We start from the raw sequence: 27391 nt of genomic DNA, 5'->3' as shown, positions 1-27391 counted from the left end.
GTGACACCCAGTGGCCAGTCGAGGTAATGCACAAAGCAGTTTTCCTTTGGCACAGCAGTGTCACCTGGTGGCCAGTCGAGGTAATGCACAGAAGCTGTTTCTCTTGGGGCAGCAGTGACCCCCGGTGGCCAGTCGAGGTAATGCACAGACTGTATCGCCCATCAAGCAGTAGTGCCACCCGGTGGCCAGTCGAGGTAATGCACAGAGCATGTTTCCCTTGGCACAGCAGTGATACCTGGTGGCCTATATGGGTATTGCACAGAAGGTGTTTCTCTTGGGGCAGCAGTGACACCCGGTGGCCAGTCCAGGTAATGCACAGAGCATGTTTCCCTTGGGGCAGCAGTGACCCCCCCCCGGTGGCCAGTCCATGTAATGCACAGACTGTATCACCCATCAAGCAGCAGTGACCCCCGGTGGCCAGTCGAGGTAATGCACAGACTGTATCTCCCATCAAGCAGCAGTGACACCCAGTGACCAGTTGGGCTAATGCAGCATGGCCAGCAGGTGTGGCATCAGCCGTTTACCGTTTGCTGGGGTGGGGGGCTGAGGTGGGCTGGAGAAAAAAATTGAGGGCCTGCACCCCCCCCTCTTCACCTTGCTCCACCCGCATTGGGGCCATGCTTCTGCTCCTTAGTTAAATACGCCTCTCCCTCCCCCCCCCCCGGCCAGGGTTTACAGCAATATCACTTTTATTAAAATAAAATAGTAAACAGGATTTAGTCCAAATCCATATAAATAATCTAAATCTGTCCAAATGTTAGTATTAAATCCCAAATCCTCTTAAATAGCCCATCAGAAACCAAAATTTGAAACTGTTAAACAATGCTTAATTTAAAACACAAACATTAAAGTAAAACTATTTTGTTTTTAAAAACAAAAATTAACAAATATCATACATTATCAAAAAAGAGTGCTACTACAGGATGATAAAATAACATAAAATAAGTAAGCTCTACTATTAAAACCACCTATAAAGCAATTGAATAGTTGAATACTGGCCAAATCTGTATAAAATATGCAGAACTATGTAAAAAGTGGTATTGCATGTCAGACATTCCAATCCAGCAAACGTCAATTAAAAGCTCTGCTTTAACTACAAAAAAACAAAAAAAAACAAACCACTAAACCAAAACAGTCAGCCCTAAACAAACCTGCACTTAAGCAAAATTAAACCTGTACCAACATTGGAACAAACTATGTAATTTTCTAATTCTAACTTCTTGTTTCATCCAGGAGGGAAAGTATTTTGTAGCCCCAGTAACTGTGCTGTCACACCAGCATTTCTTTCACTAAATAAGGTTTTTGCCAAATATAAATTGCCCTTACAATTGTCTAACAGAAATTCTAATTGTATTTTTGCAATAATATCCCAAGTATGCAAGTAAGTCCCCTCAGAACAGCACCACATTCCTCAACTGCTAACCCAAGTGATTAAGCGATATTCTGCCGCTAGAATCCTAGAGATTCATTTGCAAACCCTGGGGCCTGAAGCTGATGGAAGAAAGGTCAGTGAGCGAGCTCCGCCTCCTGCTGGAGAGCAGAGGGAATTGACCGAGCGACGTACTAGCTAATTTAAATATCAACGTTGTCTCTGGCGGCAGCTTCCACTGGAGGGTAAGGGGAGTTGACTGAGGGTGGCATATCTTATTTGAATATTAAAAGCCAGCATTTTGGGGACACTGGTGTAAAATTTGAATAAGTTTTGGGGTTGGGACCCATATTTTTAGCGTAGCTTCTTGGGAGCCCACCACTGATGGGTGTGTGGGGGGAGGGGGTGTCACCAGTGATGAGCTGCCAAAATATTAACAACCGGTTCCCTCCTCCTCACCCCACGAGGGGGTCGTGATCCCCCCGCCCCCAGGACCCCTGCCCTATCCACCCCCCTTCCCTGTCCCCTAACTGCCCCCTGCCACCCCATCCAACCCCTCCTCTTATTCCTGATGGCCCCCCGGGACCCCTGCCCCATCCTACCACCCCTTCTCTCTGTCCTGACTGCCCCTGGAACCCCTGCCACTGACTGCCTCCCACCGCCCCATTCAACCCCTGGTCCTTCCTGACTGCCCCCCCAGGACCCTTGCCCCCATTCAATTCCCCTGTTCTCTGCCCTCTGACCGCCCCCAGTCCTGACCTGAATCTACCCCCGGCCCTCTAGCCAACACCCTCTCCCTGCTCCCTGCCCCCCTTACCACGCTGCCTGGAGATGGGGGCCGTGCCACCCAGAGCCGGGGCTGGAAGCCACGGGCGCTGGGCTGGAGTTGGGGGCTGGGCCAGAGCCACTGGCCAGCCCGAAATCGGGGTCAGATCTGGGGGCTGGCCTGGAGCTGCGCCAGCCGGAGTCGGGGCCGGGGGTCAGAGCCGGGGGCCGGCCCAGAGCTGTGCCACCCAGCCGGCCAGAGTCGGGGCCGGGGTCAGAGCCGGGGGCCGACCCGGAGCTGCGCCGCCCGGCCGGCCAGAGTCGGGGCCGGGGGCCAGCCCGGAGCCGTGCCTCCCGGCCGGCCAGAGTCAGGGTCGGAGCCGGGGGTCGGGGGCCAGTCCGGAGCTGCGCCGCCCGGCTGGCCGGAGCCGGGGCCGGGGCCGAGGTCAGAGCCGGGGGCTGGCCCAGAGCCGCGCCGCCCGGCTGAAGTCGGGGTCGGGGGCCGGCCCGGAGCCGCGCCACCTGGCCAGGGTCGGGGCCAGGGATGCGCAGTGCCTAGAGCCCTCCTTGTGCCCCCCCCAGCTTACCTGCAGGAAGCTGCTGCTTCCTGCTCAGCCCTCCCAGGCTTCCCGTGCTAAGAGCTGATTGGCGGGAAGCCCGGAGGGGGAGCCTTCAGAGGAGGAGGCAAAGGCAGAGCTGGAGCCAGGTTAGCTGGGGCCGGGGGCAGGGCAGGGAGCGGAGCTTTTGTTAAATTTAAAAGCCCTTTACAACTGGTTCTAAAAGGGTTTCTAAATTTAACAACTGGTTCGCGCGAACCGGTGCGAACCGGCTGCAGCTCACCACTGGGTGTCACCCTGAGCTGGAAGCCTGTTGCCCGACGTGGGGAAGGTGCACCCGGCTTTCTGATTAACCCAGAGGTGAACAATCTTTCAGAAGTGATGTGTTGAGTCTTTATTCATTTGCTTTAAAGTTTCACAAGCTGGTAATACATTTGAACTTTTTTAGGTCTCTTTCTATAAGTCTGTAATATGTAATTAAACTACTGTGGTATGTAAAGTAAATGGTTTTAAAAAAATGTAAGAAGCTTTATTTAAAATTAAATTAAAACACAGACCTCCTGGGATTAGTAGCTAGAACCTGGGCAGTGTGAGTGCTACTGAAAATTACCTCATGTGCTGCCTTCAGCACCTGTGCCATAGGTTGTCTACCCCTAGACTGAGCTAAAGAAGAGAAATTATGTAAGTTTGGTGTTGGGCCACGATTATGTTTCATGGCGGTTAGGGGATAAACCGCTGGTTTGTTTTTTCCGTAACTGAGCCGGTGCCTGGCTGTGTTGTGGGGTGTTGGTGCCCACGGCTTAGCTGCGTTACGTGACGGTGGCTCCTGGTGACTGGCCACAGAATGGGCGTGTGTGGGGGGTGGTGGTTGAGGCGCGCAGCTGGGCCTGGACTGGAAGGCAGCATGGGGCTGATTAGTGCCCACTGGGGATTGTGAGACGTGCCATTCTGGCCTTGGCTACACTTGAGAGTTACAGCGCTGGTGGTGGTTTTACAGCGCTGTAACTCACTCCCCGTCCACACTGGCAAGGCACATACAGCGCTGTATCTCCATGGCTACAGCGCTGCATGTACTCCACCTCCACGAGAGGAATAAAGAGAATAGCGCTGCTCCTGCAGTGCTGGGGTGCCAGTGTAAACAGGGAATAATCTTACTACGCTGTAACTGACCTCCGGAAGCTTCCCATAATGCTTTTAAGTAAAGATTACGCTCTTTGTTTTGTTGTGATGTCTGTTTGTTTTGTTCTGAACTCCAGGCTCCCAAAGCTGCTTATCAAAAAAACAAACACAGCTCCTGTTTGCTGTGAATGAGCTCTCTTTGGAACGCCCACAGCTAGAAGAGAGGGGACTTGAGGAGAGAAGCAGCACGGCGTGCAGGAGGGGGGGGTCCATTTCAGGGAGGCTGCTTATCTGGTCTGTGAGGAAAAAACCAAAGAGGGCTATTTGCTTTCAGTGAGCGAGAGAGGGGTAGGGGGAGGGGAGGGGAGGGGAGGGGAGGGGGTCGGAACTTGCAGGTGCTGACACAGTGTCGGCTCCAAAAATCCACTCTCTCTCGCTCCCCCACACTCCCTGTCACACTCCACCCCGCCCACCCCTTTTGAGAAGCCCTTTGCAGCCACTTGAACGCTGGGATAGCTGCCCATAATGCACCACTCCCAATGCTGCTGCCGATGGGGCCAGGACCGTGCGCCGGCAGCCGGCAGCGTGGACAGACTGCAGCACTGCCCCTGCTCAGCTGTACGAAGGCAGGTTTAACGCCCAGCGCTGCACAGCCCCAAGTGTAGCCAAACCCTCTGTTACCCACGGGGGGGGGGAGGGGGGGGGCTCGCTGTCCGGCCACCTGAGAAGACTAGAACTGCGGCGCCGGCCTGCCCGGCCTTTTCTGAAAGCTGATCTCCCATTGGTTCCTCAGTAAATGACGTTTTCTGACAGCTGATCTCCCATTGGGCCTAGTGACGGGCCGCCTTCTAAAACAGCTGATCTCCTATTGGTCCTAGTGAGGTGAGGTTTTCTGAAAGCTGATCTCCGATAGGGCCCTCACTAAGTGACGTTTTCTGACAGCTAATCTCCCATTGGGCTGTGCCTAGGTGACGCTTTCCGAAAGCCGCGCTGGGCGGAGCCGTTAGGGCCTTGTGCACTCAGAGCTCAGCGCACGCCGGCGAGAAGCAGATCGAGGCCGAGCGGCGCCGATTCCGGCTCCCCGGGCAGAGAAGCAGAGACCGCAGCAGCGGGCGCTGCCCTCCCTCCTGCCGAAAAGCCGCAGCGCCCAGCGAGCTCACAGGTCGCGCCCACTTGGGCGCTGGTGTTTTCTGGCAGCCAATGGGCTGTTGCTAGGTGACGTTTCCTGCCCGAGCTGGCAGCCAATGGGCTGTCGCTGGGTGACGTTTCCTGACCGAGCTGGCAGCCAATGGGCTGTCGCTGGGTGACTTTTCCTGACCGAGCTGGCAGCCAATGGGCTGTCGCTGCCTGGGGGCGGAGATCGGTGCTGCCGGCGCCGCGGCTCAGAAACTTCTCGAAGCCCGGGACCGTTTGGCGTCGCTGAAGGGAGGCGGGAAGTCGCCGGGCTGGAGCGCGAGGATCCTGCGGGCAGCGAACCCGCCGCGGGGGCTTGGGCCGAGCTCCCTGGTTGCGGCGGGCGCGCGCGGTGTTTGGAGCTGCAGAATCTGCCCCGTAGCCGGGCGGCCGGTGCGAAGCAGGGTCCTGGGGGCGGCCCGGCTGGGCGTGGGGACCCGGGCTCGGGGCTCGCGGTTGGGGGGGGGGGCAGGTTATAGCGGTTTTCGGTTCAGTTTGGGTTCCGGGGTTGGGGGTTAGCTCGTGGCGGGGGGTTTGGCCAGCAGCAGCACAGCGGCGCGGGGGGCAGTGGGGGGGGGGTGTTTGGCCAGCAGCAGCAGCAGCAGCACAGCGGCGCCGGGGCAGTGGGTGGGGGGGGGGGGGTTTGGCCAGCAGCAGCACAGCGGCGCGGGGGGCAGTGGGGGGGGGGGGGTTTGGCCAGCAGCAGCAGCAGCAGCACAGCGGCGTGGGGGGGGGGGGTTGGCCAGCAGCAGCAGCAGCAGCACAGCGGCGCGGGGGGCAGCGGGGAGCCGCCCGGCGGTGAGTACTGAGCGGGGTTGGTGCCTCAGTGGCGCCCTGCAGAGGGGGCAGGATCACGTCTGCTACAGAGGTCTGTTTGCAGTGAGGCGGGGCCGGGGGCCCCACGCCATCAGCGGCTGTTGGGGACTCCTGGGCCCACCCGCAGCGGATGGGAGCTCGGGAGTCCATGTGCAGCGGTATAAGCCTGGGGGGTCCCCCGCTGCCTGCTGAAGCTGAGGGGCCCTGCCCCTGCCCACAGTGTCTGGGGGCTCCTGGGTCCCGCTGCCACCTGTGGCAAATGGGCGCTCTGGGTTCCCCTGCTACCTGCAGCAGCTGTGGGAGCTGCCCCCCCAAGCATTTGGGGTCCCTCCGCCATATGCAGCAGCTGGGAGCTCTGGGGTCCGCACGCAGCGGCTGGGAGCGATGGCTGGGAGCTACAGGGGTGCATCTGTAATGGCATGGGCAATGTGGGGTCCTCCTGTCACCCTGGCTGCTGGGAATTCCTGGGTCTTATGGTGGCTGGAGCTATAGGGTCCCCCAGCTGCCTGCCTGCCAGGAGCCCCCTAAGCCCCCTCTGGAACCCCTACAGCCTGGAGATCGGTATCTGTGCCCCCCACAACCCCCTAAGCTCCCCCAGGAACCCTGCAGCCTGGAGATAGGTATCTGTGCCCCCCATGAACCCCCTAAGCACCGCCGGGACCCATACAGCCTGGAGAGAGGGATCTGTGCCCCCCACGAACCTCCTAAGCCCCCCTGGCACCCCTACAGCCTGGAGATAGGGTCTGCACCTCCCGCCCAGCCACAGCCCCCTCCCCATCCCCACCTGCCCCTCGGCACCCCCAGCGCGCCTTTCCTCCCCCCCCCCCGCACAGCCACAGCCCCCTCAACCCCTCCGCCTTCCCCCCGCTGCACCTCCCGCCCAGCCACAGCCCCCCCGGCATCCCCAGTGCGTCTTTCCTCCCTCCACGGGCTCCCACAGCCCCCCCCGCCCAGCCACAGCCCCCTCAACCCCTCCGCCTTCCCCCCCCACACCTCCCCCACAGCCCCCCATTTCCACCGCTTCCCTCACCCAGCCACAGCCCCCCCCCGGCACGTATTTGCTCCCGCCCATGGGCTCCCACAGCCCCCAGCACACTGCGAATTTCCCAAGTCCCCTTGGTGCCCCCGCACTCCCAGCCCCCCTGCATCCCTAGTGCGCCGCGACCTTCCCCAGCCCCCCCGGTGTCCCCGCACCGCTAGCATGCCGTGACCTTCCCCCCCTGCACCCCCAGCTCCCCGTGACATTCTCTAACCCCCCTCAGCCCCCCACAACCTTCCTTTCCCCTCCCGCACCCCCCAGCCCGCCTTGACTTTCCTCGTCCCCCTGTAACCCCCAGCCCGCCCCAACCTTCCCCAACCTGCTTCCCTGGTCCCCAACCCACCCACCCTGCCCCCTATGCCTGCAGCCTTCTCCAATCTGAACGCCCGTTCCTCTAGCCGAAACCAACCCGCCCCCATCTATCCCCCCCCATCCGTTGGGCCCCTCAGTCCTTCTCCCTCCAACACCTCCTAGGCCACCCCAACCTGCACCCCATCCCTACTTTCCCCCATACATGCCTTCTCCCATAGCCCCCTTCTGCCCCCTCCCTCCCCAACACCCCCCAGCCTGCAACAACTTTCCCCAACCTACATGCCTGTATCCCCTAGTTCATTCCTCCATTCAGGGGACTCCTCAGACCCCATCTCTCTCCAACATCCTCCCAGCTCACCACAACCTGCGCCTCCATCCATGCCTCCACCTGTAGGGACTGCTCAGTGCCCCTTCCTCCCCAACAGCCCCCCCAGTTCATTCCCCCATCCATTGGGCCCCTCAATCCCCTTTTTTCCTCCCTCCCACCGCAACCTGCACCCCACTCTGTCCCTAGATCTATGGGCCCCCTAATGCCTTTTTCTCCTTTGTCCAACATTCCCCAACCTGCACCCCCATTCCTCCCTCCACCCATGGGGCCCCTCAGCCCTTCTCTCTCCTTCCTGCCCAACACTCACCCTTCATAGCACACGGGCAGGCAAGCTAGGGGACGAAACCCGTGGGGAGCAGTGGATTGTAGAGTGGAGCGGTGACTGATAGTGTGGGCTCAGTCTCTGTTCCTCGACTGGGGCGGCTGGAGATGGGATGGGAGAGGGAGGCAGGGATGAGGGTGTTAGAGCTCTGTGTAGTGATAGTTCCTGCTTGTCTTCATTAGTTTGCAGAGGAATTGTCCAGGAGCTGGAGCCGGAGGAGAAACTGGAAGAAATGAACCTGAGCAGCCTGGATATCCTTGTAAGCAGAGATGAAGAGTCTTCAGCTTTCTGCCTTCTCCATGACTGGCTGTGAGTGAACAATTATGGCCTCTATCCCTCATCCGTACCACTCAAGTTTTCTTCAGAGGCCGTGAGCCTCCTTGTTGGCCATGGGGCTCTGTGGGATTACGACCAAGGGAAGGGACAACAGTCTCCTCTGCTCAGTGACTGTCTTGGATGCAGGTGCAACAGGCTGCTTAACATATGAACGTAAGAATGGCCAGACTGGGTCAGATCAAAGATCCATCTAGCCTAGTATCTTGTCTACCGACAGTGGCTAATGTCAGGTGCCCCAGATAGAATGAACAGAACAGGGAATTACGAAGTGATCCATCCACTGTCACCCATTCCCAGCTCCTGGCAAACAGAGGCCAGGGACACGATCCCTGCTCATCCTGACTCATAGCCGTTGATGGACTCATCCTCCATGAATTGACAGTAACTCTCCCCTTAACATCCTCTCGCTTAACATTGTTTCAATCTTAGGTCCCTGGTCAATTACAGAACATGCTGTATTTAAAGTTGTGCAATGCTTCGCTATAACGGCATCTGGCTGCCTGCTTTGTCCACAGTCGGCAGCCCCCATCAGCTCTCCTATGCCCCCAGCACTTCCCGCCCGCCAGCAGACCCCGCGGATCAGTGCCTTCCCCCACGGCCTTCTGCCTGTGGCAATCAGCTGGCTTGTGGCGTCCGGGGATGGGGAGTGAAGACTCGTTGTGCAGGCTCCCCCTCCTTCCCCTGCTTCCAAACGCCGCAAGCCAGCTGATGGCTGCGGGCAGGAGCGAGGATGCGGTGTATGAAGTAAAGGGGAAGGAGGGGGGAGGAAGAGGCAGGTTAAGGGTTGGGGCTTGGGGTAGAGGCGGTGTGGGCGGCCGAGGGTAGAGGCCCCCAACCCTGGTGCTTGCAGAGAGGGGAAGCTGCCGCTGCTCCTGTGCAACGTGCTTCTCCTAGCCTACAGCACCTTCAGCCTCCTTGCCTGCCTCATTGTTGCCAGTGCCAGTGGGCTGTGCCCGTGTGGGGTAAGACGGGGGCACCCCCCAACTATAGTACAGTACTGTATGGCAAAAAAGAATTCCATGGAGCGTAACCCCCCCATTTACATTCATTCTTATGGGGAAATTGGACTTGCTTAACATCGTTTCACTTAGTCGCATTTTTCAAGAACATAACGAGAACGTTAAGTGAGGAGTTACTGTACCTAGTTCTTACTTGAACCCCATTATAGTCTTGGCTTTCACAGCGTTCTCTGGCCAGGAGCTCCAAAGGCTGAGTGTGCGTTGCGTGCTTTTTAATTGTATCTATAAAGGTGTAATGGGAGATGGGAGAAGAAGAACCTACACAGCACTGCAGATTCTGATGATAACTTCTGTTTTTCCCTCTTGTATTGTGCTTAGTACCACGAAGAAAGAAGTGAAGGGTAAGAGCTCACCCCAGTTGTGAGATGGAAGGTGCCCAAGAGCCGTGAGACAGTGAGCGTTGTTGATTCCAGGCTATGCAGATGCCGTGAAGCTGGGAGTGGAGCAGATGTCACCATCAGTGAGATAAGTGTCTGGTTTTGTGAGGACTCTGGTAACGGCCCACCTGCCTCCAGGCCAGGACTTGTCGTTAGCTGGGGCTGAGTTTGTAGGAAAAGGTTCCTGAATAGCTGTAGTTACGAGGGAGACTAGGTCCCCATATTCAGGGGCTGGTCATTTCTCTGTCCACAAGCAGTGTGTTCTCTGCAGCAGAAGGTTGGATCCAGGGGGATGACTCCAGCTGGTGAGTTTCTTGACTTCCTCCCATGTTTTTCTCTCTCTCTCTCCTCTAATGTGTTGGCCAACACACTCTCTAACTGTCTGTCTCTCTCTCTCTGTCCTTGCCTCTCCTTGTCCTGTCTCCTTTCGTAGGACATGGGCAGGTGTGGTAGCTGTGCATCCCCACAGGCTAGGTCTTGGGAGCGGTGAACAAGTAGGAGGGGACCAAAATCACACAGGGTGGTGGGCACTAGAGTGCAGCGGTGACTGTGGGTGTTGACTGAGTCTCTGCTCTAGTGGGGCTGATGTGGATGGCGTGGGACAGGGAGGTAGGGATGAGGGCAAGATTTCGTGCACCAGTTGAATTTTGTGTAGTGATGGCTTTTTCTTGGGTTACTTACTGCGTTTGCAGAGGAATCATCCAGGAGCAGCAGCCGGCGGAGAAATTGGCAGAAGTGGACCTGAGCCGCCTGGAAATACTCTTAAGTGGGAATCAACAGTCCTCAGCTTTCTGCCTCCCACATAACTGCCTGTGAGTAAGAGGTCAGGGCTTGGAATTCCTCATCTGTACTCACTGCAATTTTCTTCACATTCTCTTGGCTTCCTCGTTGTCTATGGAGCTCTGTGTGATTAAGGCTTGAAGGGACCAGAGTCTCTAGATCTCTCCTGGCGTCTGCAGTCTGGGACTGTAGTGGGCCCACTGTGCACTCCTGACTCTCGCCCCCCTTTGCCTCTGTTTGCTGGAAGCAACAAGCTACGAGAAGCAATAAGTTACAAGCCAAAAACATGCTTTTCCCCACAGGTTTGGTGTGTGTGACCAGAGTGTGCTGTGCAGAGTGACTGTTTAAGGTGTCATTCCAAGGGTTGGTTTCTACTTGTAGTCCTAAAGGTGTGATGGGATGAGGGTTCAGGGCAGAGCCTCACTGTGTGGGAGAGGTGAAAAGTAGAGCCTCCCCAACATTGCCCACTGAGATGGTAACTTACTTGTTTTTTCTCCTCGTGATGGGTTTAGTACCAAGGGAAAAGAAGTCACGTGTCAGTGTCTACTGCCTTCATGTCATGGAAAGGGAGCGAGAGCGATGGGACCTTAAGAACTACTGATGCCAAGGAAAAGCTGTCCTACTGGGAGTGGAACAGTCGCCACTCTCAATGAGATAACTATCTGTTTTGGTGATTGCTCTGCTCACGGCCCACCTTGCTCCTGGTAGAGATGCTCCATTTGCTGGGGCTGTTTGTGAGAAAGTGTTTGTTTATGAGGGAGACAAGGTCCCCATTTTCAGGGGCTGCTCAGTTCTCTGGCCAGTAGCAGTGTGTCCTCTGCATCAGAAGGTGAGATCCAGGGGGATGACTCCAGGTGACGAGTTGCTTCCTTTCCTCCCATGTTTCTCTCTCTGTCTGTCTCTTCTCTAGTATGTTGGCCAACACTCTCTTTCTTTCTCTCTCTCTGTCTCTGTCCTTGCCTCTCCTTATCCCTTCTCCCTTCATAGCACACGGGCAGGCGTGCTAGGTGTGCATCCCCACAGGCCAGGTCTTGGGAGCTATGAACAAGTAGGAGAGGATGAAAATCGTGCTGGACAGTGGGTGCGAGAGTGGAGCGGTGACTCAGTGTTTACTCGGTCTGTATTCACTGAGTGGATTTTACGCACCAATAGAGCTGTATGTAGTGATGTCTCATGCTTGGCTTTTGCAGCTGCGCTTCTAGAGGAATCATGGAGGAGCAGCAGCCGAAGGAGAAGGTGACAGACGTGGACCTGAGCAGCTTGGGCATTCTTCTAAGCAGAGATTAACAGTCCTCAGCTTTCTGCCTTGCACATAACTGGCTGTGAGTAAGCGATACTGTATTCAAAGCACTGAACTCCTCACTTAAAGTCGCCCCGGTTAACGTTGTAACGTTGTTACATTGCTGATCAATTAGGGAACATGCTCTTTTTAACATTGCGCAATGCTCCCTTTAGTGAGTCGGTGTGGCTCCCCTCCTGCCCAGCAGAGGGAGTGCCCTCACAGATACCTAAGTGGGCGGAGCCACCACCACCTGTCCCCGCCCCCCGGAAGTCAAGGGGCGGGACAGGAAGTAGAAAAGCTGGCTGCCAGAGCTCAGTCAGAGCCCAGCCGCCGCAGGGAGCAGACGTGCTGTCGGGAGCTCCTGACTGGGAACTCTCCAGGGCCCAAGGCAGCTGTCCTGATTGGCCGGAGCTTCCTCACGCCCGCTACGAAGAGGAACCACCGGAGCTTCCCTGGGCCCGGTACTGGGAGGAGCCGCCGGAATTCTCCCGCGCCCACTACGAAGAGGAGCTGTCGGAGCCTCCCCGTCCCTGCTGTTACCCAGAGGAGCCGCCCGAGCACGCCTGGCTGGACTTCCCCGAGGAGCTGCCGGACCTGCCACCAAGCCCTGGCCTTGAGGAGCCTATGCTGATTGACTGGTCTGGACCCGGTGCCCTGGACGAGGTAAGCCCTGAGGGGGAAAGTGGAAGTAGCCCGGGGGTAGCCGACCCTTGTCAGGCTGCAGACGCAGAGGTCCCGATGTCAGTGTGTTGCGGTCAGGACCCCACTGACCAGCAGCGGTGACAGCTGCTGCTAGGGCCCCGGGCTAGGACGCAGTGGAGTGGGTGGGCCTGTGTCCCCCCTGCCACCCCACTCACGGGTGGCAGTTTTCCTCCTCACCCAATGCTCCGGTCTAGGGACCTGGGCCTATATAACTACCGTTTGTTTGCTGCTGAGCCCCTTGTGCTGGTTGCTGCTGAGCCCCTGCAACCGAGGGCCTGAGCTTCCTAACCCTGTTTACTGTTGTTCAGCCGGTTCCACAGAAGACGTGGAGTGAGTTGGCGTGGCTCCCCTCCTGCCCTCAGGAGGGTCGAGCCCCGGCGCGATAGATTACACTCCCTTATTATGTTGCTTGGCAGCTGCCTGGTTTATCCAGTCCTTGCAGGAAGAGCAGCCCGTTTCAGCTAGCTGGTGGGGGCTTGGAACCAGGGTGGCCGGGCAGCCCCCCATCAGCTCCCCGCCCCCCTAAGTTCCCTGTGCTCCGTTAGCTGGGGCTGGGTTTGTAAGAAAAGGTTCCCGACTAGTAGTTATGAGGGAGACAAGGTCCCCATTTTCAGGGGCTGCTCAGTTCTCTGGCCAGGAGCAGTGTGTCCTCTGCAGCAGAAGGTTAGATCCAGGAAAATGGCTGCAGGTGGAGAGTTGCTTGCCTTCCTCCTGTGTTTCTCTGTTCTCTAGTACGTTGGCCAACACACTCTCTCTCTATGCTTGCCTTTCCTTATGCTGTCTCTCTTCTTAGGACATGGGCAGGTGTGCTAGGTGTGCATCCGCACAGTTAGGTCTTGGAAGCCCTGGAGGAGTAGGAGGGGACGAAAACCATGTTGGGCAGTAGGCGCTAAAGTGGAGCGGTGACTGTTGGTGTTAACTCGGTCTCTGTTCGTCGAGTGGGGCCGATGTAGATGGGATGGAAGAGGGAGGCAGGGATGAGCTGTGTGTAGTTATGGCTCATGCTTGGCTTTTGCAGCTGCCCTTGCAGAGGAATTGTCCAGGAGCCCCAGCCCAAGGAGAAACTGGCAGAAGTGGATCTGAGCAGCTTGGACTATCCTTCTAAGGAGACATGAACAGTCCTCAGCTTTCTGCCTTCTGAAGAACTGCCTGTGAGTAAGCGGTCAGTGCTTTCAATTCCTTATCTGTACTTGCTGTAGTTTTCTTCACAGGCCATGTGCTTCCTTGTTGGGTACCGGGCACAGTGGTATTAAGGCTGGGGAAGGGACAGGAGTCTCCTGAGCAAAGTGACCATTTTGGGTGCAGTTACAATGGGTCCCTTCTAGTTGCAGGTGTAAAGTAGTAACGGGAGATGGTTTGAGGGCGGAGCTGTGGGATACAGGAGATGTGAAATGAAGAGACTATGCGACATTGCAGACGGAGATGCTATTTTTTTTTTTTGCTTTTTCTCCCCTCTGCTGGGTTTAGTACCAAGGAAAAAGAAGTCACACGTCAGAGTCTACTGCCTCATGCGATGGCAAGTGAGTGAGAGCAGCGAGCCTGTGAGCATTGTTCAGGCCAGGCAAGAGCCGTCCATCTGGGAGCCGAGGAGATGCTACTGTCAGTGAGATAAGTGTCTGTTTTGCTGAGGGTTCTGCTCACGGCCGATCTGACTCCAGGTAGAGACACCCTGTTAGCTGGGGCTGGGTTTGTAAGAAAAGGTTCCTGACTAGCTGTGGATACGAGGGAGACAAGGTCCCCGTTTTCAGGGGCTGGTCATTTTTCTATCCACAAGCAGTGTGTCCTCCGCAAGAGAAGGTTGGATCCAGGGGGATGCCTCGAGCTGGCGAGTTCCTTCCCCTCCTCCTGCATTTATCTCTCTCCTTCCCTCCCTCCCTCTCTCTTTTCTGTACTGTGTTGGCCAACACACACTCTCTTTCCCTCTGTCTGTGTCCTTGCCTCTCCCTGTGCTTTCTCCCTTTATAGGACACGGGTAGGTGTGGATCCCCATAGGCTAGGTCTCGGGAGCCAGGAAGAAGTAGGAGGGGATGAAAATTATGTGGGGTCGTGGGTGCAAGAGTGGAGGCAGGTATTGTAAAATATCTAGCACGGTAGCATGTTGGATAGTGATGGCTCTTCCATAGGTGGTTTGCTGTTCTTGCAGAGGCCCACTCAAGGCCAATGGAGCCGCCCCAGACAGAGGAGAAGCATCTGGAGGAACCAGACCTGCACAATCTAGATGTTTTTCACTTGGCAGTGGAGCTAAGGAGTGCTCTCATGATATTCGAGGAGCAGGTGTGTGTTTTTGTGAAATCTCTCTCTATCCAGTATCTTCTGTGATAGACCCAGGCCAGTTGGGAACAGCAGAGTAGTAGAAGGGAGATAAACCTGCCACTGGATAAGTAGTTTTCTGTTCCCTGAGTGACCAGAGCAGGGGCTGCTCCAGGCTAATGAGAACACCTGACTCCAATTAACCTGCTAAGAGTCAGGTGAGGCTGTTAAGCATGTGACTCTAATTAAGCAGTCGGTGTTTGGAATCCCTCATCTGTACTCGCTTCAGTTTTGTTCAGAGGCTGTGAATTTCCTCGTTGAACACGGTGCTCTATGGGTTTAGTACCAAGGGAAAAGAAGTGGAGGGTCAGAGTCTGCTCCCCTCATGCGATGGAAAGCAAGTAAGAGCGGGGAGACAGCGAACATTACTGATGCCAGGCAAGAGCCGTCCAGCTTGGAGCCGAGTAGCCGTCACTGTCAGTGAGATAAGTGTCTTGTTAGGTGAGGGCTCTGCTCACTTCGCACTTGGCTTCAGGTACGGATGCCCAGTTAGCTACGGCTCGGTGTGTAACAAAATAAGCTGTGGATATGTGGGAGACAAGGTCCCCATTTTCAACATCAGCTCATTTCTCCGTTCACAAGCGGTGTGTCCTCTGCAGAAAAGCTTGGATCCAGGAGGATGATTCCAGGTGAGGAGTTGCTTGCCTTCCTCCCGTGTTAATCTCTCTCTCTTTTCTCTGTGTGTTGGCCAACACACTCTCTCTAAATCTGTCCTTGCCTCATTTTGCGTTGTCTTGCTTCATGGCATATGGGCAGGTGTGCTAGGTGTGCTCCCCACAGGCTTGGGTCTCGGGAGTAATGAAGAAGTAGGAGGGGACAAAAATTATGTGGGGTAGAAGGGATGAGAGTGGATTGGAGACTGTCTGTTTTGAGTCGATCTGTGTTCATCAGGTGGGGCTGATGTAAATGGAATGGCAGAGGGAGCGAGAGATGAGGGCAAGATTTCACACACCTTCACAACTCTGTAATGCTGGATCATGCATGGCTTTTGCAGCTGCGCTGGTACAGGAATTGTCCAGGAACCCTACCCGGTGGAGAGACTCTCAGAAGTGAACCTGATCAGCCTGAACATTCTTCTAAGCAGACATGAACAGTCCTCAGCTTTCTGCCTCCTGCATAAATGGCAGTGAGTAAGCGCTGTACTTTTATTCACAGGCTGTGTGCTTCCTCGTTGGGTACAAGGCTCTGTGGGATTAAGGCTAGGGAGTGGCCAGAGTCTCCTGAGAAAGTGACTATTTTGGGTGCCGTTACAATGGGTATCTTTGACTTGCAGTTGTAAAGCAGTAATGGGAGATGGGTTGAGGGTGAAGCCCTGGGATACGGGAGATGGGAAATGAAGAGACTATGCGACATTGCAGATGGAGATGCTATTTTTTTTTGTTTTTCCCTCTTCTGCTGGATTTGATACCAAAGAAAAAGAAGTCATTTGCCAGTCTACTGCCCTCATGTGATGGAAAGCGAGCGAGAGAGATGAGACCGTGAGCATGGTTGATGCCATGCAAAAGCCGTCCATCTGGCAGCAGAAGAGCCGTCGCTGTCAGTGAGATAAGTGTCTGTTTTGGTGAGGGCTCTGCTCATGGCCCACGTTGGTGCTGGTAGGGATGCCCCGTTAGCTAGGGCTGGGTTTGTAAGAAAAGGTTCCTGACTAGCTGTGGTTGTAAGAGAGACAAGGTTCCCAATTTCAGGGGCTGATGATTCCTCTGGTCAGGAGCAGTGTGACCTACGCAGCAGAAGGTAGCATCTAGAGGATGACTCCAGGTGTCGAGTTACTTGCCTTCCTCCCATGTTTCTCTGTCTTCTCTATTGTGTTGGCCAACACTCTCGCTCTTTCATTCTCCTTCCTTGCCTTTCCTGGTGCCGTCTCCCTACGTAGGACGCGGGAAAAGGGTGCTAGGTGTGCATCCGCACAGTCTACGTCTTTGGGACCCATGAAAAATTAGGAGGGTATGAAAATCATGCATATTAGTGGGTGCCACAGTGGAGCAGTGCCTGTGGGTATTGACTTGGTCTTTAATCATCGCCTGGGGCTGATGTAGACCAAATGAGAGAGGGAGGCAGAGATTAGGGCAAGATTTCACATACCTTCAGAGCTTTGTGTAATGCTGACTCATCCTTGGCTTTTGCAACTGCACTGGCAGAGGAATTGTCCAGGAGCGCTGTCTGGAGGAGAGACTCTCAAAAGTGGACCTGAACATCCTTCTAAGCAGACATGAACAGTCCTCAGCTTTCTGCCTCCTGCATAACTGGCTGTGAGTAAGAGGTCGGTGCCAGTGGAATACCTCATCTATACTAGGTGTAGTATTCTTCACAGGCCGTGTGTCTCCTTGTTGGGTGCGGGGCTCTGTGGTATTAAGGCTGGGGAGGGGCCAGAGTCTGCTACGCAGAGTGACTGTCGGGTGCTGTTGCAAGGGCTGCTTTTTGGTTGTAATGCTAAAGGTGTAATGGGAAGAGTGTTGAGGGCGGAGCTCCCCCGTGTGGGAGAGGGGAAAAGAAGAGCCAATGTGACATTTGCCTACTGAGATGGTAACTTGCTTGGTTTTTCTCCTTGTGCGGGGTTTAGTACCAAGGGAAGAGAAGTCACGTATCAGTCTACTGTCCTCATGCAAAGGAAAGCGAGACCGACGAGACCGCGATCATTGTCGAAATCAGGCATTAGCTGTACATCTGGGAGCGGAGCAGTCACCGCTGTCAGTGAGATAAATGTCTGGTTTGGTGAGGGATCTACTCATGGCCCACCTGGCTCCAGGTAGGGGTGCCCCATTAGCTGGGGCTGGGTTTGTAAGAAAAGATTCCTGACTAGCTGCTGTTATGAGGGAGACAAGGTCCCCATTTTCAGGGGCTGGTTATTGGTCTGTTGACAAGCAGTGTCCCCTTTGCAGCAGAAGGTTGGATCCAGGGGGATGAATCCAGCTGGTGAGTTTCTTGCCTTGCTCTTTCTCTCTCTGTCTCTTCTCTAGTGTGTTGGACAACACTTTTTCTCTCTCTGTCTATGTCCTTGCATCTCCTTGTGCTGTCTCCCCTCATAGCACATGGGCAGGTGTGTTACGTGTGCATCCCCACAGGCTAGGTCTCGGGAGCTATGAACAAGTAAGAGGGGATGAAAATCATGCAGAGTAGTGGGCACTAGAGTGGCGTGTAGACTGTTGATGTTGACTTGGTTACTGTTCATCAAGTGGGGCTGATGTAGATGGGATGGGAGAGGGAGGCGGGCATGAGGGCAAGATTAAATGCACTAATAGAGCTCTGTGTAGTGATGATGGTACTTACTTGACTTTATTAGTTTGCAGAGGAATCGTCCAGGAGCCCTCGCCGGACGAGAATATGCAGAAGTGGACCTCAGCAGCCTGGACATCCTTCTAAGGAGACATGAATATTCCTCATCATTCTGCCTTTTGCATAACTGCCTGTGAGTAAGAGATGAGCACTTTCAATTCCTCACCTCTGCTCGCTGTAGTTTTCTTCACAGGCCGTGTGCTTCCTCGTTTGTTATGAGACTCTGGGATTAAGGCTGGGGAAGGGACAAGAATCTCCTGAACAAAGTGACTGTTTTGGGACAAAGTGTACTTAGATTTCCAGAAAGCCTTTGATAAGGTCCTTCACCAAAGGCTCTTATGAAAATAAAGTTATCACTGGAAAAGAGTGAAGATCCTTTCATGGATTGAGAACTGCTTAAAAGACAGGGAACAAAGGGTAGGAATTAATGGTAAATTTTCGGAATGGAGAGGGGTAACTAGTTGTGTTCCCAAGGGTCAATGCTAGGACAAATCCTATTCAATTTATTCATAAATAATCTGGAGAAAGGTGAGGTGGCAAAGATTGCAGATGATACTAAATTGCTCAAGATAGTTTATGGGAACTTTTTGAAGTTCTTCACAGTGTTCATTGGATTTAACTAAGTGATTGGGCAACAAAATGGCAAATGAAATTTCATGTGGATAAATGTGAAGTAATGCACATTGGAAAAAACAACCCCAACTATATATAAAATATGATGGGGGCTAATTTAGCTACAACTAATCAGGAAAGAGATCTTAGGGTCATCGTGGATAGTTTTCCGAAGATGTCCACGCAGTGTGCAGCGGCAGTCAAAAAAGCAAACAGGATGTTTGGAATCATTAAAAGAGGAATAGAGAATAAGGCAGAGAATATCTTACTGTCCTTGTATAAATCCATGGTACTCCCACATCTTGAATACTGGGTACAGATGTGGTCTCCTCATCTAAAAAAAGATATACTGGCATTAGAAAAGGTTCAGAGAAGGGCAACTAAAATGATTAGGCGTTCAGAATGGATCCCATATGAGGAGAGATTAAAGAGGCTAGGACTTTGCAGCTTGGAAAAGAGGAGATTAAGGGGGCATATGATAGAGGTATATAAAATCACGAGAGGTGTGGAAAAAGTGAATAAGGAAAAATAAGTTTACTTCCTATAATGTAAGAACTAGGGGCCACCAAATGAAATTAATGGGCAGCAGGTTTAAAATAAATAAAAGGAAGTTCTTCACGCAGCGCACAGTCAACCTGTGGAACTCGTGAAGGCCAGGACTATAACAGGGTTTAAAAGAGAACTGGATAAATTCGTAGAGGTTAGGTCCATTAATGGCTATTAGCCAGGATGGGTAAGGAATGATGTCCCTAGCCTCTGTTTTTCAGAGGGTGGAGATGGATGGCAGGAGAGAGATCATTTGATCATTACCCGTTGGGTTAATTCCCTCTGGGGCACCTGGCAATGGCCAGGATACTGGGCTGGATGGATCTTTTGGTCTGAGCCAGTTTGGCCATTCTTATGTTTTTATGGGTGCCTTTACAATGAGTGCCTTCCAGTTGCAATTGTAAAGTAGTAAAGGGAGATGGGTTGAGGGCTGGGATACGGGAGACGTGAAATGAAGAGACTACGTGACATTGCAGTTGGAGATGCTAATTTTTTTTGGTTTCCCTCCCTCTGCCGAGATTAGTACCAAGGAAAAAGAAGTCACGGTCAGAGTCTACTGTCCTCATGCGATGGAAAGTGAGCGAGAGTGACGAGACCACGAGCATTGTCAAAATCAAGCATTAGGCATGCATCTGGGAGCGGAGCAGCTACTGCTGTCAGTGAGATAAGTGTCTGTTCTGGTGAGAGCTCTGCTCACGGCCCACCTGGCTCCAGGTAGGGACGTCTTGTTAGTTGGGCCTGGGTTTGTAACAAAATGTTCATGACTAGCTGTGGTTATGAGGGAGACTGGGTCCCCATTTTCAGGGTCTGCTCATTTCTCTGCTGACAAGCGATGTGTCCTCTGCAGAAAAGATAGGTTCCAGGTGGCGAGTTGCTTGCCTTCCTCCTGTGTGTCTCTCTCTCTCTCTCTCTCTTCTCTAGTGTTGGCCAACACACTCTGTCAGTCTGTCCTTGCCTCTTTTTCTGTTTCACTTCATTGCACACAGGCAGGTGAGTTAGCTGTGTATCCCCAGAGGCCAGGTCTCGGGAAGCATGGCGAAGTAGGAGAGGACGAAAATAATGCAGGGAAGTGGGTGTGAGAGTGAAGGCAGGTACTGGAAGGTCTTGTGCACCTGTAGTGTTTTTGGCAGTGATGGCTTTTCCATAGGTGGTTTGCTGTTCTTGCAGAGGGCAGCGGAGCATCTGCAGGAAGCGGACCTGCACAATCTAGCTGTTTCACTTTGCAGTGGAGCCGAGGAGCGCTCTTGTAATGTTGGAGGAGCAGGTGCGTGTTTTTGTGAAATGATATTTCTCTATCCAGTATCTGCAGAATGAGGTGCCTCGTGGAGAGCAGAGAGATGCTTCTCCTATCCATGGGATGGGTCCTGGGGAAGGTCCAGCTCTGCCTGTGGCTGGCAGTGGTCTGGGATTGTCCCTTTCCTGGAGGGCTGTAGCTCCTTAGGAGTGGTGAGTATTTTAGGCCCTGGGTAAGCTGAAGAAGAATAAAGGAGGGAGCAGCAGCCAGTGACGTGTGTCTCCGTTGTTCTTCGATGCACAAGTGGTGACCTAGCTTACAAATGTGTTCTCTCTCTCTCTCTCTCTCTCTCTCTCTCTCTTTTCAGTCGTACTGAGATTGGTCAGATGAGAGATCGGCCAACCTGTGGCAGAGACCAAGGAAGGAACAGCCACCCGGAGCCCATCCCTAGGGATGGAAGCCGGACAATGATCTGCAGAGTAAGAGCAAATGGAAACTTGCTGAAGTTCAGTATTGAGGGAGGGCTGCAAATACTCTTGTCAGTGGAAAGAATTTGTGAGTATGGGGAGGGCCCCTGAGGAAAGACCTCAGCATCTCACAGGGGCACGATAAGCTCGGGGGAATCCTTTGTGCCCTCTCAAGGAATTGTCAGGTGCTATGGAGTCTTCCCAAAGTGCGATAACTCTTTGTGGAGAGCCAGGAAGGTGACTACAGGTGCTGAGTTTGCCTCCTTCCTGTATGTGTATCTCTGCTCTCATAGTTGGCCAACATGTGCGCGCTCTCTCTTTCTGTCTCTCCTTGTCTCCTTGCATAGAACATGGGCAATGGTGGATGCTCACAGTCTAGGGCTGGAGAGCCTGCATCCCACTGGGGCATTGGGAGGGGGAAAAGAAGCATGATGGGTACTAGATCCTCCATTGGTAGTGGTGGGGGTGACTGTAGGAGTTGACTCTGACTCTGTTCATCAAGTGGGGATGATGTACGGTGGGTGGGAGAGGGAGGGCGGCATCTCACACACCAATAGAACTTTGGGCAGTGACGGCCCCTGTGACGGGTTGGATCACAGACACCCCCCTGGGAGCTGCCAACTGATGTGCCAAGTTACCTCTGCCCCTGCTTTCCCTGCTAGCTCAGGACTCTAGCACCCTCTCCTGCTGAGCCAGATACTCCCATCTGCTCCCACATAGACCCATGGTCTGAATCACTTGCCCCAAAGCTGCAGGTTTACCTGAAAACAGCTCACAGAAGTGTGCTTGTCTTTAGCACTCAGATGCCCAACTCCCAATGGTGTACAAACACACAAGTCCGTTTTACCCTGCATAAAGCTTATACGGAGTAAACTCATAAATAGTTCATTCTCTATAACACTGATAGAGAGAGATGCACAGCTGTTTGCCCCCCCTCCAGATTAACTCTGGGTTAATGAATAAGTAAAAAGTGATTTTATCAATACGGAAAGTAGGATTTAAGTGGTTCCAAATAGTAACAGACAGAACAAAGTGAGTCACCAAGCGAATTAAAAAGCACAAATCTATGTCTAATCAAACTGAACATAGATAATCTCACCCTCAGAGATGCTTCAGTAAGTTTTTTCCTCAGACTGGACCCCATCCAGGCTTGGGCACAATTCTTTACCTGGTACAGCTCTTGTTCCAGCTCAGGTGGTAGCTAGGGGATTCTTCATGACTCCATGGAGCTATAAAGGTGTAATGGGAGATGGGAGAACAACCACGTACACAACACTGCAGATTCTGATGATAAGTTCTGTTTTTCCCTCTTGTGTTGTGCTTAGTACCACGGAGAAAGAAGTGAAGGGTAAGAGCCCTCCCCCGTTGTGAGATGGAAAGCACCAAGAGCCGGGAGACCACAAGCGTTGTCGATGCCAGCCTATGGTGATGCCGTCGATCTGGGAGTGGAGCAGCCGTCACCATCAGTGAGATAAGTGTCTGGTTTGGGGAGGACTCCGGTAACGGCCCACCTGCCTCCAGGCTGAGACTTGTCATTAGCTGGGGCTCGGTTTGTAGGAAAAGATTCCTGACCTGCTGTAGTTACGAGGGAGACAAGGTCCCCATTTTCAGGGGCTGGTCTTTTCTCTGTCCACAAACAGTGTGTCCTACACAGCAGAAGGTTGGATCGAGGAGGATGACTCCAGCTGTTGAGTTTCTTGACTCCATCGCACATTTTTCTCTCTCTCTCCCCTAATGTGTTGGCCAACACACACTGTCTCTCTCTCTTTTTCTCTGTCCTTGCCTCTCCTTGTGCTGTCTCCCTTCGTAGGACATGGGCAGGTGTGTTAGGTGTGCATCCCCACAGGCTAGGTCTTGTGAGCTATGAACAAGTAGGGGACCGAAAAGATGCAGGGCAGTGGGCGCTAGAGTGGAGCGGTGACTGTGGGTGTTGACTGAGTCTCTGCTCTAGTGGGGCTGATGTGGATGGGATGGGAGAGGGAAGCAGGGATGAGGGCAAGATTTCACGCATCAATTGTGTTTTGTGTAGCGATGGCTCTTGATTTCTCTGCAAGTGCAGCAAATAAGCCAAGCATCGGGGAGCATCAGCAGGAGGAGAAACTAGCAGACGCGGACCTGGGCAGCCTGGACATCCTTCTAAGCGCAGATTAACAGTCCTCAGCTTTCTGCCTTCCACGTAACTGGCTGTGAGTAAGCGGTCGGTGCTTCGAATTCCTCATCTGTTCTCACTCCAGTTTTGTTCCTGGTCGGGTACATGGCTCTGTGGGGTTAAGAGGAGGGAAAGGCACAAGTCTCCTGTGCAGAGTGATTGTTTTGAGTGTAGGTGCAACAGGCTGCTTTCTAGTTGTGGTCCTGAAGGTGTAACGGAAGAAGGCTTATGGGTGGAGGTCTGGGGTGCGGTAAATGGGAGAAGAACTTATGTGATGTTGCCAACTGAGATGCTAACTCGTTTGTTTCTCCTCCACCCCCTTGTGCTGAGTTCAGGACCAAGAGAAAAGAAGTGGAGGGTCAGCGTCGGCTCACCTCACGTTACGGAAAGCGAGTGAGAGCGACGAGATTGCAAGCATTTTGGATGCCAGGCAAGAGCCGTCCAGCTGGGAGCGGAGCAGCCGCCACTGTCAATGAGATTAGTATCTGTTTTGGTGATTGCTCTGCTCACTGCCCACCTGAATCCAGATACAAACGCCCCATTAGCTGGGACTGGCTTTGTAACAAAATATTCCTGACTAGGTGTGGTTCTGAAGGAGACAAGGTCCCCATTTTCAGGGGCTGCTCATTTCTTTGTTCACAAGCGCTGTGTCCTCTGCAGAAAAAGTTGGATCCAGGAGGTTGATTCCACGTGGCGAGTTGCTTGCCTTCCTCCTGTGTTTTTTCTCTCTCTCTCTCTCTTCTCCAGTACGTTGGCCAACACACACCCTTTCTCTTTCTGTCCTTGCTTTTCCTTGTGCTGTCTCCCTTCGTACGACACGAGCACGTGTACTCGGTGTGCATCCCCACAGGGTAGGTCTCGGGGGCCATGATGAAGTAGGAGGGGACGAAAATTGTGCAAGGTAGCGAGCGTGGGAGTGGAGGGGTGACTGTCAATGTTAACTTGGTCTCTGTTCATCAAGTGGGGCAGATGTAGATGGGCTGGAAGAGGGAGGCAGGGATGAGGGCAAGATTTCAAGCATCAATAGAGATGTGTGTAGTCATGGCTCATGCTTGGCTTTTGCAGATCCATTTCCAGAGGAATTTCCCAGGAGCTGCAGCCGGAGGAGAGGTTGGCAGATGTGGACATGAGGAAACTGAACATCCTTCTGAGCAGACACGAACAGTCCTCGGCTTTCTGCTTCCTGCATAACTGGCTGTGAGTTAGCTGTCGGTGCTTTCAATTCCTCATCTGTTCTTGCTGTACTTTTCTTCACATGCCATGTGCTTCCTCGTTGGGCATGAGGCTCTTTGGCATTAAGGTGGGGGAAGGGCCAAGAGTCTCCTGAACAAAGTGACTATTTTGGGTGCAGTTACAATGGGTCCCTTCTAGTTGCAGGTGTAAAGTAGTGATGGGAGATGGGTTGAGGGCAGAACCGTGGGATACAGGAGCTGTAAAATGAAGAGACTACGTGACATTACAGACGGAGATGCTGTTTTCTTTTTTTGCTTTTCTCCCCTCTGCTGGGTTTAGTACCAAGGAAAAAGAAGTCACACGGCGGAGTCTACTGCCCTCATGCGATGGACAGTGAGTGAGAGCAGCGAGCCTGTGAGCATTGTTCATGCCAGGCAAGAGCCGTCCATCTGGGAGCCGAGCAGAGGCCACTGTCACTGAGATAAGTGTCTGGTTTGGTGATTGCTCTGCTCACAGCTCAGCTCCTGGTAGGGACACCCCATTAGCAAGATCTGGGTTTGTAAGAAAAGGTTCCTAACTAGTGGTTATGAAGGAGACAAGGTCCCCATTTTCAGGGACTGGTCATTTCTCTGGCCAGGAGGGGTGTGTCCTCTGCAGCAGAAGGTTCGATCCAGGGGGAAGACTCCAGCTCTTGAGTTTCTTGACTCCCTCCCATGTTTTTTTTTTCTCTCTCTCTCCCCTAATGTGTTGGCCAACACACACTCTGTCTGTCTCTCACTCTGTCTCTGTCCTTGCTTCTTCTTGTGCTGTCTCCCTTCATAGGACACGGATAGGAGTGCTAGGTGTGCATCCCCACAGGCTAGATCTTGGGAGCTATGAACAAATAGGAGGAGATGAAAATCATGCAGGGTATTGGGCGCTAGAGTGGAGCGGTGTCTGTGGATGTTGACTCAGTCTCTGTTCATCGAGTCGAGCGGATGTAGATGGGATGGGAGAGGGAGGCAGGGATGAGGGCAAGATTAAATGCACCAGTAGTGCTGTGTGTAGTGACTTCATTAGTTTGCAGAGGAATCGTCCAGGAGCCCTCACCGAATGAGAATATGCAGAAGTGGATGTGAGCAGCCTGGGCATCCTTCTAAGGAGACCTCAACAGTCCTCAGGTTTCTGCCTTCTGCCTAACTGGCTGTGAGTAAGCAGTGAGTGCTTGGAATTTTTGTACTCACTGTAATTTTCTTCATAGGCCATTTCCTTCCTTGTTTGGTATGGGGCACTGTGGGATTAAGGCTGGGGAAGAGACCAGTCATACTTGCCAACTTTCACTGGGTAGATAAGAACCCTGAATTCACAATATTCCAAAAATCAAGCTAATCCTATTTCAAATAAGGCCAAAACAAGCCAATTCCTAAGAACCCCAGCACTCAATGACTAGATCTCTCCTGGCGTGCAGTCTGGGACTGTGGTGGGTCCGTTGTGCACCCCTGACTCTCTCTCCCACCTTTGCCCCTGCTTGCCAGAAGTAGCAAGCTACAACGAGCAATAAGCTACAGGCCAAAACCAAGCCCGATTTGTATGTTTTATTTTCCCCCTTGAGATTTGGTGTGTGTGACCAGAGTCTGCTGTGCAAAGTGACTATTTCGGGTGTCGTTGCAAGGGGTGCTTTCTACTTGCAGTCCTACCGGTGTAATGGGAATAGGGTTGAGGGCGGAGCCCCACTGTGTGCGGGAGGGGAAAATAAGAGCCTACCCAAAGTTGCTGACTGAAAGGGTAACTGATTTGTTTTTCCCCCTTGTGCTGTGTTTAGTAGCAAGAGAAAAGAAGTCACAGGCCAGAGTCTACTGCCCTCGTGCAATGGAAAGAGAGCAAGAGCGATGAGTCTGCAAGCGTTGTTGATGCGATGCAGAAGGCGTCCATCTGGGAGCGGAACCGCCACCACTCTCAATGAGATAAGTGTCTTCTTTGGTGATCGCTCTGCTCAAGGCCCATCTTGCTCCTGGTAGGGACGCCCCGTTAGCTGGGGCTGGGTTTGTAAGAAAAGGTTCCTGACTAGTTGTGGTTACAAGGGAGACAATGTCCCCATTTTCAGGGGCTGCTCATGTCTCTGGCTAGGACCAGTGTGTCCTCTGCAGCATATTAAATCCAGGGGGATGACTCCAGCTGGTGAGTTTCTTGACTCCCTCCCATGTTTTTCTCTCTCTCTCTCCTCTAATGTGTTGGCCAACACACACTCTGTCTGTCTGTCTCTCACTCTCTCTCTGTCCTTGCCTCTTCTTGTGCTGTCTTCCTTCGTAGGACACGGGCAGGTGTGTTAGGTGTGCATCCCCACAGGCTAGGTCTTGTGAGCTATGAACAAGTAGGAGACCGAAATGATGCAGGGCAGTGGGCACTAGAGTGAAGCGGTGACTGTGGGTGTTGACTGAGTCTCTGCTCTAGTGGGGCTTGTTGTCAGAGTTGTACCGGTGTGGTGCTCTGCTTTCTCCTTGTTATCACTCGGCTGCGTGCGTGAGTTCCCTCTGTGTGCTGCCCCAGCTCTGCAGATAGCTGACACAGCAGACCTGACGAGAATCCCCAATAACCACAGAGTCCAGTAAGATGCAAAGCCACGTCGGCTAGGTTTATTGCGACCTCGGACACCCGTGCAGGGTTCCCGTAGATTATTTAGTCTACCGGGCGTACTGCGAGAGAGTGCCTCTTGGCAAGGACCCGGCTTAGTGGCGGGACTTTCCACTCCCCCTACGGCCGGACAAAGGCACCTCCCCAGGAATGCATTCTTATACACAGATACAAACAAGTTACACATCACACCTGACGTATGCTTCCACGTAGCAAGGTACAACCTTTCTACGTATTAAGGTACCGCCTTCTACCTTGTACATGTTGGTTCGATCAAAACAACTCTATCCATCATTTTACCCTTTTGCCCCTGTCATTGGGATGGGTCGGCCTGTCCTTCTGTTATCTATGGAATGTTTCAGTAAAGTGTGTTCTAGTGCTATGTTTATGCTAGGTGAATATATGTTTATGCAGCATCAGCCCTTTTTCGTGCCAGCTTCTGTGAGCAGGGCCTACCTCTGGCTCACAGCTTAACTTTGCTTTATGTTAGCAAGGTCTTGACCATTACTTTAGTTCAGGCCTCAGGCCTCATACTGGGCCTTTATCAGGGCCTGCACTTACTACAGGGCTGATGTGGGAGGCAGGGATGAGGGCAAGATTTCACGCACCGATTGAATTTTTTGTAGTGAGGGCTCTTGCTTGGCTTATTTGCTGCACTTGTAGAGGAATTATCCAGGAGCAGCAGCCGGAGGAGAAATTGGCAGACGTGGGCCTGAGGAGC

At 53.3% G+C, this 27391-nt stretch overlaps 2 long non-coding RNA genes across 5 annotated transcripts; both read left to right on the top strand.

The window, feature by feature from the left end:
- The first annotated feature begins 14100 nt into the window (after positions 1–14100).
- LOC123376415 lies at positions 14101–24459 on the top strand. Of its 4 annotated transcripts, none has more exons than XR_006581779.1 (8): positions 14101–14570; positions 15082–15235; positions 15601–15732; positions 16020–16167; positions 16745–16855; positions 17167–17352; positions 23953–24084; positions 24400–24459. It is a non-coding gene; the product is annotated as an uncharacterized LOC123376415 (long non-coding RNA). The 4 variants fall into 4 exon arrangements; XR_006581777.1 differs by having other exon boundaries at positions 16745–16899; XR_006581780.1 differs by having other exon boundaries at positions 15601–15736; positions 16745–16899.
- Positions 17907–22516, top strand: LOC123376414. Its single transcript, XR_006581776.1, has 4 exons — positions 17907–18012; positions 19561–20301; positions 20639–20750; positions 22064–22516. It is a non-coding gene; the product is annotated as an uncharacterized LOC123376414 (long non-coding RNA).
- Positions 24460–27391: the final 2932 nt, after the last annotated feature.

The sequence above is a fragment of the Mauremys mutica genome, chromosome 8 (assembly GCF_020497125.1).
Source record: "Mauremys mutica isolate MM-2020 ecotype Southern chromosome 8, ASM2049712v1, whole genome shotgun sequence".
Lineage (NCBI taxonomy): Eukaryota > Metazoa > Chordata > Testudines > Geoemydidae > Mauremys > Mauremys mutica.
Note: the sequence above shows the minus strand (reverse complement) of the source record. Positions and strands in the feature narration are given on the sequence as shown.